The sequence below is a fragment of the Macaca fascicularis genome, chromosome 11 (genome assembly GCF_037993035.2).
Source record: "Macaca fascicularis isolate 582-1 chromosome 11, T2T-MFA8v1.1".
NCBI lineage: Eukaryota > Metazoa > Chordata > Mammalia > Primates > Cercopithecidae > Macaca > Macaca fascicularis.
Window position 1 is genome coordinate 104,727,483 of NC_088385.1, and position 24,472 is coordinate 104,751,954.

Sequence of the window (24,472 nt, forward strand, 5' to 3'; positions counted from 1 at the left end):
CAGAGGCAGGTTTGAAATTAATGAATCCACGCCCTCAGAAGTCAGAAGCAGCAGAATCATCTATTTCTCATTGATTTCTAGGCAAGAAGAGGAATGAAGACTCTGCCCTCTCACCTTCTCTCCTCTGCTCTCCTTGGAGGATGAATGGGGTACTGCAAAGGAAACCTGGTTTCCAAAGGGTCATAAAAGTGCTCCTGAAAGTCACTATGTTTTCATTCCTTTACAATGATGATAAACTACTTATTAAGTTTGACTGAGGAGTTGGCACTGAGCTCTGTTCTTTGCTAGTATTTTCTTGTTTAATTCTCACAACAACTCCATGAGGTAAATATTCATCTTACACCCAGGACATGAGGGCATATAAAAGGTAAATAACTGAGAAATCAGTAAAATGGGGATTTCAATCTATGTTTGACCCGAAAGAATGAATTCTAAGCCAGCAGTTCTCAACTTTTTTGGTTGCAGGACTGCCTTACCTTATCAAAAATGACTAAGGGTCCCCGAAAGCTTTTGTTTGTGTGTGTTACATCTACGAATATTTATTGTATTAGAAATTCAAGCTGTGAACAATGTAAAGCACAAGAATATACAAGCAAACATTCCACTAGTCATTGGGTGACACCATCACATGTTATTTAGTCTCTGGAAAACTCCACTGTACATTCAAGAAAGAATGAGAGTAAAAGAGGCAAATGACATCTCAGTATAATTATGAAAATACTTTTGACTTTGTGGATCCCTTAAAAGAGTTTGGGAGACCAACACAGGTTCCTAAGCCATACTCAGTAAACCACTGCTATAAACTTCTGCATTTTGCTGTATCCTACTGCACACTATGCTAACATGCTTTGAATGTCTAATGTAATGTTCAAGTTGACATAAGTATCTTCTACAAATCAGACAGTATCTATAATTCTCAAATGTGTTCTCTATAGTAAAGAATGCCCCCTCTCTCTCCTTTGTATTTATTTATGCATTTATATTTTATATTTTTATTTTTTGAAACAGGGTCTTGCTCTGTCACCTGGTCTGGAGTGCAGTGGTGCAGTCATGGCCCACTGAGGCCCCCATCTCCTAGGCTCAAGTGATCCTCCTACCTCAGTCTCCCAAGTAGCTGGAACAACACGAACCCATCACCACACCTGGCTAATTTTTTATTTTTTGTAGAGTCAGGGTCTCACCATGTTGCCCAGGCTGGTCTCCAACTCCTGGCCTCAAGCAATTTTTCCACCTCAGCCACCCAAATCACCATGAGCCACCATGACTGACCCTCTCTGTCTCTTTTAAATGTAAGAGTTAAAGTCTTTATATTTTTCTCCTCAAACAATAATTATAAAAAACCTATACAAATGAAAGATGGTATTACTATTATTGCCAACTCTTCATAATCCTTCCTCTTTACTTATAGAGTTCTGAAAATCTACATGTTACCAGATAATTTTGCATCATTGCATTCTGTACAAAAAGATGCTATTGGAAGTAGTTCATTTTTATCTTCAGGAAGTATTTATCCAGTGCCTCTCATGTGCTCATCACTGAGGTGGACCCCAGGTTTACGATGATGAACGTAACCCAGTCTCTGTGTTCAAGAAGCTCAAAGTCTGGAGGGAAGGATAAACAAATCAAATGTAATGTATAAAAACAATGTGACAAGATAGAGATATAGGAGCACATCGGAAGGATACCTAATTAAGCTTTCAGTGATTCAAGAAGATTAAAAGATCTACTAGTAATTTCACTGCTGTATTTAAAAGTTTCCATTTTTAATTTTCATTCCATTATCTAACTTGATGTCACTTTAAACATTGACTTCCAGTTTCTCCCTGCTATTTAAATGTTGAAGATTTCCTTTTTTACACTCTGACATATCACTTTGCATTTTCAAAGTCAAGTCTCATTGTTATTCCTTCTCTAGGTCCTTTTGTATCATTTCTCTGATATCCCTGGTATTCATAATATCTCCCAAATGAGTACCATCTGTGAATTTCATCAGTGCGCTGTCTGTTCCCTATTCTGGCTTATGAATGAAGATGTTAAATCAGAACAGACATTGTAGGGCAGCTGCTTTCTGCCGCACCCCACCAGGAATCGTCTTAACGTTTATGACACCTCTTCGCTTGCATTCATTACCTTTTGTTTATAGTCCTTCAGGTAGCTTTGAATCCCAAGTGATAAGGATGATGTTCAAGTGAATTTAAAGTTTTGTGATTAAAATTTGAATTGAGACATGGCTTGCTTTCTGTTCAGTTCTGAGTTCTGAAAAGCAGTTATCTAACTTCCTCCCCTCTCTGCCTCTATCCCAAAATGACTCTAGTATTTGCTAATAAACTTAAAATCTGCATGTGGGGACTACTTTATCTCAGTGTACAGGATGATAAAATGGAAATTGGTGTCACATTCTGATGTGAGATGAGAAACCATGATGTGGAATTTGAAAGGAATGTTACTTTTAAAATCTGTTAAAAGATTCTTAGCATGTGCAAGAGGTGAGACCCTATTTCTACACACACACACACACACACACACACACATACACACAAAATAGTCAGGCATGCTGGTGCCTACTTGTGGTCCTAACTACTCAAGAGACTGAGGCAGGAGAATCACATGAAATCCAGGTGTTCAAGGTTGCAATTAGCTAAGATCTCATCACCAGAGTCCAGCATGGGTGACAGAGTGAGACCTTGTCTCTTAAAAAACATGATTCTTAGCCCAGCACCCCAAGAAGGGTAGCAGTAGTTGGATTATTGGAGATTGCAGAGGAGTTTTGGAGGCAGCTGGTGTGTCGTGAGTCTCACTCATTTACTAAAGTGTAGGAGGGGTACTTCCACCTCCACCTCAAGCCAATAGAGAGGGAATTTAGGATGATTCAGAGAACTTGATAACTATCCTCTAAGTTTGTGGGATACTATATTGGGATCTTTCACCCACAACAACATCTGAAGAGAGGAAGGGGTGACTGTGCTAGGCAGCTTGCTCCTCCAGAATTAATCTGAGCTAAAAATGTGAGGTCATGTGTAGGACATACCCAAGAGAAAGCTGCTTGGGCTCATTGTTGGGTTGTCCAAAGGACTCCTTGCTGCTGAAAGGAGTTCAGCAGAAAGAAGCCAACAGCTCCACTCAATTTCTACTAATGAAGAATGAGAGGTAAGCATTCAGCCAGAATAGAAATGCATTCCTTTAGGTCAAGGAAACTGCAGGTGCAGATGGGGTGGGAATTGTGCAATTCTGAAGAGCCCATGTGTATTAGTAAACTTTTGCTGCGTAAAAACACACTTCAAGACTTAGCAGCTTAAAACACACAATTATTTAGGTCACCAAGTTAGGTGGAGCTCAGCTGGGCAGCGCTTACAGTCTTGGCTGGCTCACACATGTGTTGTGGTGAGATGTGGGTCAGTTGAGGGGTCACCAGTCTAATGTAGCCTCATCTGGAATAGTCAGTCTCTGCCTCACATGGCTTCTCATCCTCTAGCAGGCTGTTTTGGTGGCACCAAAGCAGATTTTAAAACTCTTCTTGTGGCTGGAATATCTTTGATTCCTTCACATTCTGTTGGTCATGGCAAGTCACAAGGCCAAACCAGACTCAATGGGTAAGGAAACAGATTCCACTACTTCGTGAGAGGATTGTAGTCTTTTTCTGCATCATTCTGCATGTAACATGAACATGAGCCTGGAGGTACAGCATCCATTTTGTGACCATGAGATTATACACATGCTGAAGAAGGACTCGTGCAGAGGGGGAAATATTGGGGAAACACATGGAGTTTTAATCACATCTTGAGCCCTTACTAACCTGCCCTTACTACCTACCCCCATGCTTTTATTGCATGAGACAAGCAAATCCCTTTCCTGTTTAAGAAATTATGTGTTAGGGTTTTCTGTTACGTGCAGTCAAATATATTCTTGACTGATGCAATACATTTTTATAGAAGATGAGCTAAACTGAGCTGTACAACTAAAGAGGGATCAAATTAAAAGAAGAATCATAAAAGATGAATTAAGAATTACGTGACAAAACATCAAAGCAAATAGAATTTTTCTGGTCAGAAAAGAAAATGCAGAACTTGGAGAGAGAGTTTAGCAAAATTGTGTGAATAGTTAGGTGCAAAAACTTATGAACAGGTTGATCTTTATTTTTTTTTTATAGAAAGAACAAAACAAGAACAAAGATTACTCTGTAAGATGGTTAGATGAATGAATTTATCTTTGATGAGAACAATGTAAGTATTGAAATTCTGTCTTAGCATGGTTCTGAATCTCCTTTTCTAGAGATATTGAAGAATGGAAAAACGTCTTTTCTACCTAGGATTAGACCTATTTTTATCTTTGTTTTTTTGCACATTAGTAATGAGGCAGATTTTTGTTTAAAGGCTGGCTATTAGAATACTGTTGCCTGAATAGCTATGGTAGATATAGAAGGTAGTGATATTTGAAGTTTACATACATAAGCAAAGAAGCGGAAGCCCAGCTCACAAAGGGATATTTGATCCTCCGTCAAGAGAAAAGCTAAAATCGCATGCTCAGTTGGGTTTATTTGGACCGTGCTCTCACTCTCTGACAAACAGAAAAAGATCTGGATAGGAAATTGTCTTTGCACACACAAAATTCTGGCTTAATTCTCCTTCCTATACAACTGTACGTCAGTTAAAACAACAACAACAACAATCTGTCTTGAAAAACTCAAGAACCTGGACTACTAAAAATAAAAAGGAAATTTTAACGTAGTAAACAAATTTAGTGAGCACCATGTGTATTTTCTGTTATTAATGAAGACATGATACATTTTTAAAGTATGTATTTTTTAGAAACAAAAAAAAAAACAAAAACAAAACAAATCTAGAGGGAGTCTTGACTAGAAAAAATTCAGCCCAACTTTTATCCCTCTCAATCAGAAGTGGGTTTTAGCACCAATCAGCAACCCCTCCTCCAGCACACAAAGGCACTGCCATTTGCCTTGTGAGCAGAACATAAAACATACACCTTAGCTATTGAATTTGAACATTAAGCAGAATCACTGCAGAGCACATTTTGATGGGTTACTTCAATACCCACCTGGTCTAGTTCACAATATCTGTCTGTACATCCAGTTTATACATATTCTGCAGGCATATTGAACAATATACCGTCTATTGTCCCATTATTTATTTTTACATGGCAGTTCTTGTAGCTCAAGCAAACGTTAAGATCATAAAGAGCTCTCTTGAAGGAAATTCTCAGGTGAAGGTACGTTAATGAGAAACCTTAAAAGTTAAACAAATCTGGTTCTTTTTTACTAAACTGGCGGGATAAAAGCAGAATGGCTATTATGAAGAGCAGTTTCATTTGTTTCCTCATGGGAAAAGACCAAACTTTTCTGGACTGCTTTAATTTAAAAACAAAGTCAATTAAAAAAATAAAATATACACCTTGAGATATTACAAAACTTGAAATAATGGCAGGTATTATGGAATGGGAAGCAGAGTTTTTTTGTTTTGTTTTTTGTTTTTTTCCAAAAAAGGAAACTATAACAGATTTTAAGGGAAAAACAAACAAAACATACCAGAACTCTGAATACGGGCAGCACTACGCAGACTCTATAGTGCAGAACACCACAAAAGAATCAGTTCTACATTGGTAATAGCATAAGAGTGACGTGGGGGCTAATAGAGAAGAAGAAAGACTGCAGGCATAGGTTTATTATAGACATGATATTTAGCAACATAAAAATGATACCTTCCAGCTGGGCGCAGTGGCTCACGCCTGTAATCCCAGCACTTTGGGAGGCTGAGCGGGTGGATCACCTGAGGTCAGGAGTTTGAGACCAGCCTGACTAACATAGTGAAACCCCGTCTCTACTAAAAACACAAAAAAATTAGCCAGGCGTGGTGGTGGGTGCCTGTAATCCTAGCTATTCCGGAGGCTGAGGCAGGAGAATCGCCTGAACCAAGGAGGCAGAGGTTGCAGTGAGCTGAGATCATGCTGTTGCACTCCAGCCTGGGTGACAGAATGAGACTCCGTCTAAACAAAAAACCGGCCGGGCGCGGTGGCTGACGCCTGTAATCCCAGCACTTTGGGAGGCCGAGGGGGGCGGATCACAAGGTCAGGAGATCAAGACCACGGTGAAACCCCGTCTCTACTAAAAATACAAAAAATTAGCCGGGCGCGGTGGTGGGCGCCTGTAGTCCCAGCTACTCAGGAGGCTGAGGCAGGAGAATGGCGTAAACCCAGGAGGCGGAGCTTGCAGTGAGCCGAGATCGCGCCACTGCACTCCAGCCTGGGCGACAGAGCGAGACTCCGTCTCGAAAAAAAACAAAACAAAACAAACAAAAAAAAAACAGAAACAAAAAACCTTCCAAAGGATTCCCCGCATGGGGCAAAATTTGTTTTTCACTGCTAAGCATAGGAAGGATTAAGAAAGTGGAACAAATTCCCTTGTAACTATAGTATCTCTCATATTTGAATAGCAAGCATGTTCAATCTGTTGCTACATGTTAAGAAAATATTGAGGATACATATGAATAAAGCAAAATAAGAAAAAAGGCTAAATTATGATCTTTAAAAATGAGAATAAAAATCTGTTTTTAAGCCAAGTAGGTGTGATTCTGATAATTATTATATATGATATAACCCATAGAAAGCGAGGCCAAGAAATAAATCTTCGTATTGTTCAGTACTTGGACTTGATATTGTCCTAGAAAAAACAGTGATAAGTCAACAAATGCATCACACATACAACTAAAAAGTCTCCTTCTGGTTTCATATAAATTTAAACAACAATCTTCCCAGGCTAATTTTTTTTTCCTAGGCTAAACCTTCTACATGCAGGACCAGTGTAAATCCCTCTACCCTTTCAAACACTAGATCCGAACATCCAGGAACATTCTGCAATGCAACGTGCCTTGAGAAAGAGATGAATTCTGTAGTACCAATGACATAACTGATCGAGGAAGCTGGGAAGAGATTAACACTGATGGGAGCCAGTCAGGCAATGGTGGTTTGTTTCTCCTTGGGTGTTTCCTCCATCTGCTGCACGATCAGTTCATAGAGGGCTCTGCAGAGCTTTGCATAGCCCTCTCCTGTAAGATGCAGAAAATCAAATATCTCATGGCAGGACATGGCAGTGTCAGGGTGCATGAAGCCCCCATCTGTATGCAGGACCTACACATGGGCAAGCTTCAGCAAGGAAACCTTGAGAAGCTAGTTCACCTTTTGCCTCAAAGGGTTGGGCTTCTTACCTCAAGGTAACACTTCCAATACAAGAATTTTGCCTTGTGGTTGCCTTATATTGATAAATTGATAGAGTGAATGATGGCCTTGATCCCACCTTCTAACTCTACTGCTGTATTTTCATGGTTGTTTGTTCCTACCCAGACAACAATGACCTTAGGTTTAATATTCTCCAGTTCTCTACTCTTTCGTTTCTATAAAACATGTCTTGTATCTTCCTCAGTTCCAAAATTCAGTGCGTGAAATGGGGAAAAAAGCTCTCGCCATATCTCATGTTGCTGCATTAACTACACCATGGGGTCTCCAACAAACAGAACATTAGGCTTTTTGTCTTTACCATCCAGGACAAATCTGTTGTGCTGAGATATCCATCTGTCGTCTCCTTGAATATCTTCCACTGCATGTGGAATAGCTGCTGTGTTTGAGTCTGCTTGGCTCATTCTACACTCACGTAGAGGGTCCATGGAGGCCCTACAAGGTTGCAGCATTGATGGCTGGTGCGTCTGTCACTCGCTCAGTTCTTGCGGCCCTCCTCCGGCGCGGACCTCCTCGGGCCCCAGCACCAGCAGCAGCCTAGAGATATTTTTATCCCAAAGAAAAAGAATTTAGCTAACTTCTTTATGGGATTTGTCAGCCCTAGATTTCTTTAACAAATTCTTAATTATGCACATAAGAAATAGATACGTATATAAAGCAAACATGATTCCTTCAATAACTCGAGGTAAGCATTCGAGAAGCAAGAGCATATCCTCTGGAATGCTGTGGTAGTAGCTTATGCTTCTATTTCTTTACACTCAGAGTCAGGATCTTGACTTCATGACTCCCCATATGTCTCACACTTAGCTTTATTCAATAAGGGTATCTCTTTTTCTTACAGTGATTTGGTGTTTTTGTGTATCTCCTTCATAATAGAAAAGTAATTCATTTCACTATCAACCATCATAGATTTTATAATTAACATTTTAAATCTTGTTTAAATTTTGTCATAGAGCATATTCATCAGTTTATGGGATCTATTGTCATCATTTCCTTAATTTGCTCTAGTTTCTATGTACCACCTGAAGAGCCCACTATACTTTTAAGCTTTCAGTTCAGAATGTCTAGTTTTAGTTATTGCAAATAGTGTACTCATAATACAGGTGATTCTTTCAGTCTTTGAAATATGTTATCTTTCTGTAACTTGCAGCATACCCAGCAAAAAAGTCTTATTAAGACAGAATACTATATAGGGGCTATTTACCCTCGTTTAGCCCAACTTGAACATCAAAATCAGGACTGAAGACTATACTAGTGATGTAGTGTCCATAAAGCTCAGTCACTTGCCCAGAGGATTTACAGACAACAGCAGAATTTGAGAATGACTGAAATCTATACTAAAGGATAAAAACTATAAATGTTTTAAAGTATATTCTTTTTTCCCTTCTTCTTTTCTTTTCTTTTCTTTTTCTTTTTTTTTTTTTTTTTCAAGAGACAGGGTCTTTCACTTTGTTGTCCAGTTTGAACTGTAGTGGTATGATCATAGCTCACTGCAGCCTCAAACTCTTGGGCTCAAGTGATCCTCCTGCCTCAGTTCACTGAGTAGTTGGGACTATAGGAGCATGCCACCATCCCTGGTTAATTTTTGTGTTTTTTTGTAGAAATGGGATTTTGCTATGTTGCCCAAGCTGATCTCAAACTCCTGGGCTCAGCAATCCTCCCGCCTCAACCTCCCAAAGGGCTGGGATTACAGACATGAACCACCATGCCTGTTTGGCAAGTTCTTATATTTAAAAGAAAACTGTTTGTCTGCTCACAACACTTTTGATACCAAAGGCATGGGAATTTTTCTTCTTGTACCAACCAGTTCTCTAACTTTCCGGACACAAACTGAGTGTCCTATAGCTTAATTCAATTCTGACACTGACTACACATAGTTAAGACAGATCTCATAGGTTAAGGGTTCAGTCCTAGAAGACTGCCCTACTGCCAGTCACAAGTACTGGTTGTCCAGGGTATCCACACTTCTGTCCAACTTAGCTACAAATCAGGGGTTCCCATAATCCTCCCCTCAGGTTCAATAATTTGTTATAACAGCTCACAGAACTCAGGGAAACACTTTACTTAACATTTTTATTACAAAGTATTTTATAAAGGCTATAAATCAACAGCCAGATGAAGAGGTATATGGGGTCATGTCCAGAAGGGTCCTGAACAGAAACTTCTGTTCCCATGGATTGGGGTATGCTACCCATCTGACACATGGGTGCATTCGCCAACCTAGAAGCTCTCCAAATTCCAGCGTTTAGGGATTTTTCTGGAGGCTTTATCATATCGGTATGATTGACCATTAACTCAATCTTCAGTTCCTCTTTCCTCCCCATATGATAGGGAATGGGGCTGACAGTTTCAAATTTCTAATCATGGTTTGGTCTTTCTGATGACCAGCTCTTCTCCTGAAGCTATTTATGAGCACACTAAGAGTCATCTCATTAGAACAAGAGATTCTAATGTCACCCAAAAATTTCCAAAGGATTTAGGAGCTCTGTGTGAGACATTTTTGTCAACCCCATCACTCAGGAAATTGCAGGGGTTTTAGAAGCTTTGTGTCAGAACAAGAGACAGAGACCAAATATATATTTCTTATTGTGTCATAATATTCAATAAATCATAAATAAGACACTTTGTGTCTGACAGTAAAATACTGTTTCTTCCCAATAAGAAATTAGATCTGTGGGAATACTAACATACCCATTTGGATTTTTCTTGTAGTGTGTTCTATGACATTCCCATCAGTTGACATGAGAAATGTCTGTATGGTACCTTGCTTTGGGACCCTAATTACTAAGTATGATTTATCTCTAGTCTTTGATAATGCTTTTTCTCAAAGAATAGTCTCTAAATGCTAAGTCATCATCAATAGCATTTTATGGGGGAGCTTAGCTTCCCATCTTTCCTAAGCACTCAGGAAGATACCGGCTTGAAGAGAGTTGGATTTACCATGAAGCTAAGAAACTGAAACTTTGGAAATCTTCAATTGCACTACCCCTTTTCCAAGATTCTATAAATGTGTAAAATTTGCAAAAATGAAATAACTACCACAATTACTGAAGGCCATGGTTTTTCCACTCCACTCTCCGCTGTGTCATACTTTCCTTCAAGTCAGATATTGTTGATGTAGCTGCAGGTAATTTGGGAATCTGACTAAGGGAAAATTGGATTAATCATACACTAATTTGTGTTTAGTGGATGTATTTGTGTAGCTCGGTTCCCTCTGAGTGAAGTCAAGTTATTGCTCGTCTTTCTGTTGATGAAATGGCTTCCAGGCACACTTCTACCATTCATTGCACTAACTCATTTAGCTTCATGATATCAAGGTGCAGGGCCAAGGGCCATATCACCATGATATGAGCATGTCCAGTGGCACAGGAAGAATGTGGGATCCTGGAGGGGAAACAGGTTGCAACTGTGTGGAACCAGGAGCTAGTCTGTGGAAAATTTATTAGCAGACATGTAAAATTGAAAAAGGGGCAATTACTTCTCATTAATGTCTATCAGAACAGAATTTCTCTCCCGTCAGAAATATATTCATTATAATATGGTATTTGCAATCACAAACATTACAAAGATTTTTTTTTTGATGGTGACAGTAAAAAAGAGAATTTATCACATACCAGTATTATAAATAGTGTGTACATCTGTAATAGCTCATATATAACAGAACATGATAATAATTTTCTTAAATTTGTGAGATAGTGCCAGTAATTAGTGTTAAAATTTCTAAATTATTAACAATAAAAACAGATATTAATCAATATTGCTGAAATGATGATTGTTTTTTATTTTCCCTAGAAATAACTACATTTCAAAACTATAGTCATTTGAAGAAACAATTAGAGAATATGCAGCTAAAAATATTATAGAGTTGTGTCAGGCAGTTGAGTAATATAAACTGTTATTTTTCGTGATGTTTGTGGTATTTGTCAGTTTTTAAAAATCTACTGTTTGTTGGATTTCTATTGTAATTCTAAATAGTCATTCTAATTATTAAGTTATTATTTATAACTTTAGGTGCTTTTTTAAAAAAAAAAAAAAAAAAAGCCTCCCTAAATTGTAAAAGTTTCAGGATGACAGAAATTTAAATCCATTCGAACAGGAGTTTTTTTTCTCTCTTTCTTTTTCTGCTATTTGCTCTGTGCCACCCTCTTGTTCCCAAGAAGAGCAACCCTACCTGGAATGCAGGTTGACCTCTTGTGTCTGAAAGCACTCCTTCTGATGCATTCATTTTCCTTATCTCTTTCTCTTTGGTAAAATGAAAATTAAATGTATAAGTTACATTTATACATTGGCAAGTTCTTATATTTAAAAGAAAACTGTTTCTCTGCTCACAACACTTTTGATACCAAAGGCATGGGAATTTTTCTTCTTGTGCCAACCAGTTCTCTAACTTTCCAGACACAAACTGAGTGTCCTATAGCTTAATTCAATTCTGACTCTGACTATGCATAGTTAAGACAGATCTCATAGGTTAAGGGTTCAGTCCCAAAAGACTGCCCTACTGCCAGTCAGAAGTACCGGTTGTCCAGGGTATCCACACTTCTGTCCAACTTAGCTACAAATCAGGGGTTCCCATAATCCTCCCCTCAGGTTCAATGATTTGTTATAACAGCTCACAGAACTGTTGGAACATCTTTCTCACACACACACACATGCACACACACACATAGTTTAGTGCACTTGACCTCTGTGCTCTTTGCAATATGTACAATGTATATATTGCAGGGATGTAAAATATATATATATATATAAAATATATGCTGCAAAGGACTATATATAGATAGATTAATAGATCTCTATATGATATATCTATATGATACAGATATGTGGATGTAGATAGATATAGTTAGATACAGATATACACATAGAAGCACTGTGTGTGTGTGTGTGTGTGTGTGTGTGTGTGTGTGTGTGTGTGTGTAGAGAGAGAGAAAGAGAGTCAAATCTGGCTTCTTGATATTTTAGTTTAGAAAGGGACATTTCAAAACTCTTTCTGATGTAATAGTCACTTATTGGGGGAAGAGGAAGTGGTGTCTGAGTTGATAAGAGAAAAATGGACTCTTCCATCAGCTTCCATTTTAGCAAGAGGTGTTAACCATTTCACATGAATTATGAATTATTATGTTAGTGACATTGAAAGCAATCTCCTCCTGTATGATTTTTTCTTCTTCCTCCTCCTCGCCTATCACTGCCACCACCTTTAATAAATCTTGTACATTTAATTTTCATTTTACCAAAGAGAAAGAGATCAGGAAAATGAATGCATCAGAAGGAGTGCTTTCAGACACAAGAGGTCAACCTGCATTCCAGGTAGGGTTGCTCTTCTTGTGAACAAGAGGGTGGCACAGAGCAAATAGCAGATGTAGAACCCACGATTCAGATTAGAAGAATGTTGATGTCAAATGGCAGGTGGTTGGTTAGGGGTTGGAGGAAGTTCTTTTACCAGGGAAGAATATAGACAGACATAAAGTTTTGATAGGCCTAAGGACAGAGCCAGGGTACTTGAGACACTAGAGTCTAAATTAGAGACTGCCGAAGGGATGCGGGATGAGCCCATTGCAAACACTCAGAGACATGGGTTCAGGGAGTCCTACATCCAAACCAGAAATTGATGCAGGATCATGGATGTAAAGCCAATGTCAAGCATTTCTAGGGCATGAATGGCTTTCAGAGCAAGGTTACCAGTCAGTGCCCTGGAAATGGTGGAGCAACTCCTCCAAACTCAATGTTCCCTATTATGAAGGATTGGATTTTGCTGTTGACTGGCCATAACAGCATGAACTCTAGGGAATCAGGTTCTTAATGGTTCCAGGATTAGATACAGATGACATCCTCATCAAGGAAAAATTCCAATTTCACATAGGTGTCACTACAACTTTCTTCTCAAACTTTAAGGAGGCAGGTGGCACATTTGTAAGGATATGAAAGATTTGAGGCTTCAGGTTGCAATCTTCTTTCCCAGGATGAAGTCCTTCAACCCCATGCCTCTCTCCACTAACTGATAGCAGCAACTTTTCATTATCCTGCAAGTAGTTGCTAAAATCATTCATTGATATTAGTGAGGTGAATTTTAAAAAAATTATTCATTATATTAATAGTATTGGCCTGCTTCAGAGGTTTTTTCATTTTTCTTCTTCATTAAAGAAACATGGCATGTATCCTAGATATTAGAGTTGCTATTATTGGAAGGAATAGTAGCACCATCACTTAATTCTACTTACACATTTTATTATGTTTGTCCAACTGAGTATTATTATGTCCCAGAATAATGGAAGATATTCATAACCTTCAATCTCAAAATAAACCAAAGACTTACAGTTTTCCCCAGATACCTCTAGTCTTGAATTCAAGTATTATTCCTTCTTGCACATTCTTCCATTTTGTTCTATGAGAATTTTAAATATTGCTTCAAACCCCTGAAGGTTTCATGAACTTAATCACAGGCTATATTTGAACAGACTTCACTGATAATTAATGAGTTGAATGTGTTTAACTATTACTCATTGTCCAAATAAATGCAAAATAAAGTACCTTAATTTAAATGTACAAAATACTCATCTATAAATTCATAAGCAATAAAGTTATATAGTTGGATTTGTTCCATTTCTTTGACTAAGATAAAAATAGAATGTTAGCCCCTTGATAATATTTTCTCATACTAAAGAAAGATATCACACTTTTGATTATCTATCAACTTTAATATTTACTGATATGGACAAGCACTAGTGTCTGCTAAATGCGGAGAAGCCTTGACCTACTTTATTTGGTTTTGACATTTTGTATTTTAAAATGCAAGATCAAGAATTGTAGATTTTTATCATCTCTCCTTAGCCTTCTTTATAATAAAGAGAACACAAGGACATTTTGGAAAGAGAAATAATACAGGGCTCGTGAGGCCAATTTGGTAGAAAGTATTATTTTAAATAAATTCGAAAATGAGACACATTGAGACTTGTGCAGGGAGAGACATGGAATTTTCTTCAAATCATGTAAAAAATCAGGTGTATTCACAATGAATGCTTGACTTGCAAAGGTTATTTTATAAGCCAGTGCCTTCCATTCATCCGTCTCTCATAAATCTGCCAGACACTGAGGGACATGAGATATTGGGAATTATCCTTTGGAGTTAATTGAAGAAAGGGCTGTGCTTGTCTATAGGGAAAAATCTACTGTTATGTGTCAGATTTTGGGGTTACTGGTAGAGTATTCAACAGACATGGTTAACTGAGGAAATCAAGCAAATCTAAACCACAGAAGAGAAAGACAATAGCATTACCTTCAGGAGACACAGTTAGGTGACAAGACGGAAAAGGAAATAGTTTTGCAGCTATCAGCATCCTGAACAAGAGATTGCATGAAAAAACTCAAGAAGATACTGTCACAGGGAGCTAGAGCAAGAAAGGAGGAGAGCTAATGAAAGGAATGAGGTGTGTGGGGCAACTATTGAGCATATGTGATTGCTAGCATACTTCTATAAATAGATATCTGGAAGGGAGAATTAGATTAAGAGGGAAGTTGGAGTTCCTGCAATCATGGATAGCTGCAAAGTCAGAGAAATATGGTTTAATAAAACTGGTGTTATCTATTCCTACCACCCATCATAGCATGAACTAATACAACATAACTCCAAAAAGAATTTTGGAAGAAATCATGGAATTCCAGACACAGCTTCCTTGTAATTTATTGTTACCAAGGACAGACCTGTTATTCAATTATTAAGCAGTCTGAACATTTTCTGATTTGGGTCTGAATAACTACAGCATTCAAATAAACATATTTTATGCTTACTTGTCTTAGTTTGAACTTCCTCCAAAGTAGATCCTGATTGCCTTTCAAGCACATACCTCTTCATCCCCTACCACTCATGATAAACGTTGCAAATGGATTGTGGGAAAGATATTACAGTGTGATGTTATTGGCATGCTCTTGAGTCAAACTACTGGGTATGTGGTCTGATGTTGCCATTTAATAGTCATGTGGCCTTTGAGTAGTTGCTGGTCCATGTCTTGATATTCTTATAAAAAAATGCTCATATTAATTCACCTCTTAGAGTTGTGGCAAGTATAAAGTAAATTAAAACAAATACCAGGTTAGAATAGGACCTGGTACATGACAAGTGTCCAATAAATATTAGCTCTTTCTATGATGGATTTTTTTCCTTATAACTTCAAAACCCTTCTCAAAACAGTGTTCCAGGCAGCCACTGCCAAGTAATCAGAGTTGACACAAGAGACAAAACCAATTTGTCAAGTCTCCATCCTCCTTAAAGTGAGAAGATGGCAATACAAGCAGAGGAACCTGGGGTTCTGTATCTATCTGGCTTTGAAGGCTTGGAAATTATAGAATCTCAGAGGCGAAAGAAACCATAAAAGTCAGCCACTCCAACCTCTAACTCGCTCTGGAAATTCCTTCTATAGTGTGCCCTAACACATGTGCATCTAGGGCCCTGCTCATTCAATGCTCATTACATCATTCAATTTTAGCTTTTAGACATTGCCTTAGGCAGCTTGGGCTGCCATAACAAAATAACATAGACTTGGTGGCTAAAACAGCAAAACTTATTTTCTCACAGTTCTGAAGGCTGGGAAGTCCAAGATGAAGACGCCAGCTGATTCAGTTCCCGGTGAGGGTCCTCTTCCTGGCTTGTAAATTCTCATCTCACTATGTCCTCACATGGACTTTTCTTGAGAGAGATGTTTTCCTTTTCTTATAAGGCCACCAATTCTATTTGATTATGATCCTACCCTTATGATCTCCTTTAACCTTAATTACCTTTAAAAAGCACTAGCTCCAAACATACTCACATCGAGAGTTAGAGCTTCATCATATAAATCTGGTTGAGTGGGAGTGAGGAGCTACAATTCAGTCCATAGCAGAAATTTTTAGTTTTTCTTAATTGAATTACGCCTCACTATTAGTTGCAGTTTTGTTACCAGGAGCAACAGAAATGAGACCTTCCAAGTGAACGAATTTGAAGAATTTAAAACACTTAAAATACTCTCCCTAGGTTTTACCTTCTGATGCATTGTCCCCATTTATTTAAATAATTTTTTATCTAGACTTCTCACCATCCAGTGAACACGATATCCTTTGTAAGTTCATATATTTAAAAAGAGTGTCCACAATTGAAAAGTTTCAAATGTGATCTCTGATCAATATAAAATGCCAGGGAATCAAGATCTTCCCTCTTCTTATACCTATTCTGGCTTTGCTGCAAGTTGAGATTGCCTTTATTGTATTAGTTGTTTGGTGACAGCTTATAGGAAGTAGCTTACTGCCTGCACATTAGGTACTCAGTAGACCCTGGCTGAATGAAACTGGAGCCCATTCTGATGGAATTTTTGTTGTCATTCTTACAGTAAGACATATTTTTCTGAATCATCTCCAGTCAAAAGAACTTATAGAAGATGTCAAGCTAGGCCATTTTAGAGTTCTCTTGAAATTTTTCATTTACATGAAAATGGTAGCAAGGGTCTGGACCAGGATGAAGAACAATTATAATGAACCAATATAGAGAATGCCTGCACTGAAGAAAAACTGAGAATATGTTTTTCATCTCTTTCTAGGACTGCATGGACATAGAGAAAGAGTGAACAAGGGGCAAGCTTCTGTTATGTGTCTTCAATAATTACTTGAACATGTGACTTGCTGTTTAAGGAATAAATGACATTTACTAAGGATTTAATATATGTCAGCTACTGTGCCAGGCACTTTCACATTATCTCATTAATCCTCTCAACAGCCCTGTGAGGTAGAGGTTATTAGATCCACTTTACAGGGAAGTTATGGGGCTTGCCTAATTTTGCATGCTAAAGGTAATTCTTGCTTTGGCTGCCAAACCCCAAGAGCTTTCCATAACACCCACACTAGTAAAACTGGAGCATACCAGGGGATACTGGAAAGCACAGACAGAAAATGGCACAACATCCTGGGATATTAATATTACTGATGGCAGGTGTATTGGTTTACTAAGACAGCCATAACAAATAACACAGATCAGGTGGCTTAAACAACAGGAATGTACTTCCTCACAGTCCTGGAGGCTAGAAGTTCAAGACCAAGATGTTGGAAGTGTTTTTTCTGCCTTTCCCTCCATTTGGTTTGTAAATGGCCATTATCTTCCAGTGTCTTCACATGGGCTTCCCTGTTTGTGTGTGTCTGTGTCCTAATCTCTTCTTCTTAGAAGGTCTCTAGTCTTATTTGATTAGGACTCACCCCCGATGACCTTATTTAACCTTAATTAGCTCTTTAAAAGCTTTTCTGCAAGTATAATCACATTCTGAGGTACTAGAGATTAGGACTTCTATATATGAATTTCAGGAGCACACAATCCAGCCCATAACGGCAGGTAATTCAAAACACTCTAGAAAGGAAGTAAAATATAATACATAATAACCTGGACTCTGGACTTTGATTGCTTTGGCTGAATCCTGATTCTTTCATTAACTAGGTGAGTAACCTTGAGCAACTCATTGAACCTATCTTCCCCTCAGTCTCCCAGTCTTTAAAATGGAGATAATCTTTTGTAGAATTGTGTGTGTGAGAAAATAAAACAAGTTAATACATATTAAGAACTCAGAAGAACCCCTGGAATGTAATAAGTACAGTATATGTAGTAGCTTTTATAGGATAGATGAAAATGAAAAATTCTTTAATTTTTATTGTGTATATTTTAGATGCACATGTTTTGTTATACATAGGCATAGTGAAATGACTACTACAGTCAAGCTACTTAACATACTCATCATCTCACATAGATACCTTTGCATGTGTGCATGTGGTAAAAGTACCTGGTGTCTATTCTATCAGTGAATTTGCAGTATACAATAAAATATTTTTAATTAGAGTCATGTGCCATGCATTAGGTTGCTAGACTTATTCATTCCACATAACTGCAACTTTATAACCTCTGAGCTACATCTCTCCATTACCCCCTTCCTTAACACCTCTGCCCTTGGTAGCCACCATTCTACTCTCTGTATAAGGGAAATCATACAGTATTTTTACTTCTGTGTCTGGCTTATTTCACTTTCACATAATATCCTTAGGTTTCATCCATGTTGTTGGATAAGGCAAGATCCCCTTCCTTTTGAAGGCTGAATAATATTCCAATGTATATATATTGATGTGTGTGTGTGTGTGTGTGTGTGTGTATCACAATTTCTTTATCCATTTATCTGTCAATGAATGTTTTGGCTGATTCCATATCTTGGCTACTGTGAATAACACTGCAGTGAACATGGGAGCACAGCTGTCTCTATGAGCTGCTCATCTCATACCCTTTGGATATATACTAAGAAGAGGGATTGCTGAGAACAGAATACAGACCCAGAAATAAATCCAAGCACATACAGTAAATTAATTTTTAACACGGGAACCAAGAAGACACATGGGTAAAGGGTGGCTTCTTCAATAATGGTGCTGGGAAAACTGGATATCCACATGTAAAAGAATGAAATTGGACCCTTATATTAGAACATACAAAAAGATCAACTAGAAATGAGTTAAAGACCTAAATGTAAGACCCAAAACTATAAAACTCCTAGAAGAAAACATAGAGAAAACATTGGCAATTATTTTTGGATATCCCACCAAAAAATCAGTTGAGAAAAAAAATAAACAAGTGGCACTACCACGAAATAAAAAGGTTCTACACAGAAAAGAAAACAATCAACAAAATAAAAAGGCAGCCTACAAATTGGGAAAAACATATTTGTAAGCCATGAATCTGAGAAGGGGCTAATATCCAAAATATATTAGGAGCTTACACAACTCGATAGCAAAAAATACAGTAAATTAAAATAATCTGATTTTAAAATGGGAAATCAATCTGAATAGACATTTCTCCAAAAAAGACATAAAAATAGCCAACAAATATAGGCAAAGGTGCTCAACTTCAGTAATTATCAGGGAAATACAAATTAAAAGTACAATGAGATATCACTTCACACCAACTAGGATGGTTATTATAAAAAATACAGGAAGAGTCAGGCATGGAGGCTCAAGCCTCTAATCCCAGCACTTTGAGAGGCCAAGATAGGTGGATCACCTGAGGTCAGGAGTCTGAGACCAGCCTGGCTAACATGGTGAAACCCCATCTCTACCAAAAATACAAAAAAAAATTAGCCATAGTGGTGGTACACGCCTGTAATTCCAGCTACTCAGGATACTGAGGCAGGAGTATTGCTTGAATCCAGAAGGTAGAAGTTGCAGTGAGCTGAGATCGCGCCATTGCACTCCAGATCGGGCGACAGAGTGAGACTCTGTCTCAAAAATAAATAAATAAATAAATAAATAAATAAATAAATAAATAAATAAATAACAAGTGTTGGCAAAGACGTGGAGTAAAGGAAACCTTTGCACACTGTTGGTGGGAAGGTAATCGAGTACAGCCATTATGGAAAACAATAAGGAGGTTCCTTAAAAGATTAAAAGTAGGATTGCCATATAACCCAGAAATCCTTCTTCTGGGTATATATGTGTGTGTGTGTGTGTGTGTGTGTGTGTGTGTGTGTGTATATATATATATATATATATTCTTTAATTTTTAAGTTAAAACATATCAAAGAATTTTCTTCATTTCAGAAAGCTGCCTCAATCATACATATCTGTTTATTCTCCTGTTTGTTATTGTTGTTTTTGATTGTTTGTTTTTTGAGGAGGAGTCTCGAGTCTTGCTTCTTCTCCCAGGCTGGAGTGCAACGGTGCGATCTCAGCTCACTGCAACCTTCACTTCCAAGGTTCAAGCAATTCTTCTGCCTCAGCCTCCCAAGTAGATGGTACTACAGGTACCCGCCACCACGCCCGGCTAATTTTTGTATTTTTAGTAGAGACAGGGTTCCACCATGTTGGCCAGGCTGGTCTCGAACTCCTGACCTCAAGTGATCCACTTGCCTCGGCCTCCCGAAGTGCTGGGAATACAGGCCCGAGCCACGGAGCCCGGCCTCATTCTCCTCTTCTAATGAGCTGTAGTAAAGGAAAAAGTCTAAGAAGTGCTTTCTGCTAGCACACATTTGCTCTTCATGCCAGGCCGACTTCTAAGGTGGCTTCCAATGATTCTACTTGATGGTATTCATGTCCCATGAAATCCACTTCCTGTGAATATAGGCTGAACCTAGTGACTCACTTCTAATGAGTAAAATATAACAAAAGTGGTGGAATAGCACTTCCAAAATTTGGTTATAAAAATTAGTGACTTCCATCTTGCTCTTGCTCTTTCTCTCCAGCTCTCTCTCTCGCTGTCACTCTCATTTTCTCTTCTGGCTCCTTTTTCTTGCTTGCTCTGATGAAGCAATTCATCATGTTTTGAGCTGCCCTATGAATATGTCTATGTTTTATGGAACTTGGGGTTGTTTCTGCCCAACAGCCCTCAAAGAACTGAAACCTCTCAATTCAATAGCCCGCAAGAAGCTGAATCTCGCCAACAACTACATGATTGAGTTTGAAAGTAGATTCTTCCCTAAGCAGATTTCCTTTCATGTCTTAGGGTGACTGCAGCCCCAGTTGGCCCCTTTATAGCAGACTGTGGGAGACACTGAAGCAGACGATTCCTGACCCACAGAGACTATGAGAAAATAAATGTTTAAGCCACTAAATTTTGGAGTAATTTGTTATGCAGCAATAGATAACTAATACAGCCTTCCGAAAAGTGGAGAATATTGTGGGAATAGATGGGGACCATCATGATTCAAGTGGACAATGAAATTTGTGTGAGCACAGCAGAAGGACCCAAAGAACAGAGGGCAAGAGAGGAGCTTGGAAGATCCCAACTATTTTCCAAGAATCACCCGCTCAAGCAGTTTTTCCTCATCAGCATGACTGGAAATAACTGTTAATTAGCTAGCTTGCAATACTCTTACTTTGCACTAGTTGCATTTCAAAGTATTTAAATTGTTCAACCTGCTCCAATACATTTACTCCTACTGTTTTCACCATTAATGAGGCATTCAGCTTTTAGAATCTGGGAGATGACCTAAAGATCAAAGTTAATTTAATTTAAAATCAATGTACCAGAAAAGAAAGACCCTGCCTCCAGTATTGACGTTAGGCTGTGGGCTTTTGTAAATGCAGAAGCAAAGGCACATAACAGCATATGCCATGCTATTATTTCTAACCAGGTGAGAATATATTCATGCAGTCACAAAGGTCTACTGAAAAAAGATCCTGATAATTGGTCTCCACCTGATTTAATACCACTTATTGGGCAGACTTTGTTTGATCAAGTGAATTGCAAACCACTTCCTGGATTCATTATTGAGTTTTAAATCCCACTGAGTAGCTAAGACCAATATCAATGAATCCTACCTTCCTGATATTTTAGAGAAAGTCATTCATAAGTGAGATAATCAAAGTGCTTAGATTTATGAGCAAAGTTTCTTATAAAAGACTTATGTTTTTAACTGAGTTCTATTGGCAAAGTTACTTACTCCTGCTGCAAGAAATAAGAAGACTTTGTAATGCAATGTCTGGAGGCATCTATTTCACTTATTATATTTTTAATCCTCAAAGTCTGTTTTCTGATTTGCAATGGTCTGCACTTACATGTTTTCACAGTTAATTATTTTCTATTCATTCACTCATGCGTTTTCTTATTCAACAAATGCTTGATATCTCCTCTGTGCCAAGTACCATGCTATGCCGTGGAGGTTCAAAGAAGTACAAAATAGTACGTCAGTCAAAATAAACTGGTTTTGCTAGTATAACTAACAATATTAAACTTACCTGAATGGCTTATCCCAACCAAGGTCTATTTCTTGCTCACACAGTCTGGGAGGTCCATATGATACCTCCATGCTGGCTTGGGCTTCTAAATTTGCTCAGACAGGGGAAGAACAGACTGGGAAGCATGCCAGTAATTAAATACCTCCATCAGAGAGAGAGACAAACTCTTCGGTTTGCTTGGCCATATCTGCCTCTAAGTAGAAGTGCATTCCCCGCAACAGTTTCTTTAGGGAAAGAAGCAGAAACAGAACACACTATTGTCTATCATATACAGACTACACCTTCTGCCCCTTCTTATTTTTTTAGCCTATGCAGTCTTGTCGTGGGCATTTATATGATTTCTATAAGACACTTAAAATGTTAAACATATGTTTGTGACTCCCATTATTGCTTTCATGGACAGTTAAGAGAACAGGGACTCCATTTTAGAAATGATCCCCCTGCCTTCTCTAAAGATACCATGGCCCTTACATCCCTCTCTTCTCCTCTGCCTCTGATAGGAAGGCCTGGTCACTCCTAGAGAGTGAAAAAACCAACAAAGGAGGACATGGCTAAGACCGAGTTAGACTCTGAGAATTACCGTGAAGTTTTTCATCATTTCTGTCATCATTAGACCATTTAGCCAGCAGGCCTTGAGCATTCCTACTATGTGATGTGTGCTAGAAATGAAATGTTGATTAAAATAGACATGGTTCAAACTGTATAATGAGGAAGATTGTCAAGTAAACGGACAATCGCAATGCAGTGCGGTAAAAGCTATGCTAGAGAGGCACAGGGAGCTCTGGGAGCACATGACTGGGGAGACCCCGTGGATAAGGGAAAGTCTCTGGAGAAAATGATGTCCAGGCAAAGGCCTCATGCCTGCGTAGGAATAAGCTAGGTAAAATAACTGGGGAAGGAGTGATCATTCTAGAAGAACAATGACTGGAGGAAGGAAAGACAGAGGAAGAGGGACACCAAGAAAGAGAAGAGAGAGCAGGTGGAGCTGTTGGCCTAATCAGGGAGCTGCAAGGAGCCAAAGCATAGATTCCAGGTGGGGGGATTTTAAGACATGAGATTAGAGAAATGAGGAGAATCCAAGTTTCAAAGGACCTTGTAAGCTATGAACACAGCTTTGGACTTTTTCCTAAGAGGAGAGGGAAGGCATTGAAAGGTTTCAAACAGGAAAGAGACTGATATGATAAATACTTCAGATTTGAGGTAAGAACTGCCCTTTACAAAAGCCTGGCAGTTATTATGCTGGTAAAGTAAACAACCCAATGCCTGTTTATAGCAGTCCTGGTCTTTGGCTGATTTCCCTAGTAGGATGATTTATGAGGAAGTAGATGGAGGATTTGTGTGTTTGGTATGATTCGGAATGCCAGGAGAGCCCTTAACACAAAACTATATATATTTTCTATTCCCTTCCATAAACACTGAAACCCCATTCTTTATTTCTTTTTTTTCATTTTTCTGGTCAAATATGCATTGAGCACCAGAAATGTAAATGGAATAAAGCTCATGCACTAAAGAAAATGAGATAAGGACAGGATTCTTGATTCCAAAAGGCTAAAAGATCTCGTAGCAGGGATAAGATGAGTTTAAAAGTGTGGTGTGTGGGAGGAGAGCAGAGCAATAGGGATCCAGAGGGAGAAACGAACCTTTCAGGCCTGGGAGCCCTGGGAAGGCTTTGTGGAGAAAATACCACTATGACTGGGCCTTAAAAGATGAATAAGATTTTCTCAGTGCTGAGCCGTGTTTTTATCAGAAGTCTTTCCGCTATCCACGAGAGAAATTTAACTCAAATGAGCTTAAACAAAAAGAGGGCAGTTATTGGTTCACACACAGAGACACAACCGACTTCAAGCCTAGCTGGATCCATGGCCCCAGTGTTATGATTCAAGCTTGCGCTTTCTCTCTCCATTCCTAGGACAGATCCTCCCTGGTGGACAAAATGGTGTGAAAGGAAAATAAATCCTGGGACCCCAAAATCACTAAGCCAAAGGGAAAAGTCAGGCTGGGAATTGTAGGGCAAGCCTGCCTCCCATTCTATTCCTAATTAAGATAGAGCAAAGATTAAAAAAAAAAAAAAGCTACCTCCCTCCCTCCCTCACAATTTGCTCATAAGGAAATCCCCTGTGGACAAAGGACAGATAGAACTCAAAGTCATCCCTTTGCCTCATGTGAGGCAAAAGCATATCTGAGTGCTTCCTTTCCCCTATTGTTTCACTAAGGCTGGCTAAGGTGTAAGTGACTATTCCTCTAGATTGTGTATTCAGTGAAAGGCTAATCAGAAACTCACAAGAATGCAACTGTTTGTCTCTTATCTATCTATGACCTAGAACACCTCCTCCCCACGTCAAGTTGTCCCAGCTTTCCAGACTGAACCAATGTACATTTTACACAAACTAATTGATGTCTTATATCTCCCTAAAATGTATAAAACCAAGCTGTGACCCTGCCACCTTGGGCACGTGTCATGAGGACCTCCTGAGGTGATGTCACAGGAATGTCCTTAATCTTGGCAAAATAA

At 38.6% G+C, this 24,472-nt stretch overlaps 1 pseudogene; it reads right to left on the minus strand.

The window, feature by feature from the left end:
* Positions 1-6,358: 6,358 nt before the first annotated feature.
* On the minus strand, positions 6,359-7,772 carry LOC107126487 (platelet-activating factor acetylhydrolase IB subunit alpha2 pseudogene; annotated as a pseudogene).
* Positions 7,773-24,472: the final 16,700 nt, after the last annotated feature.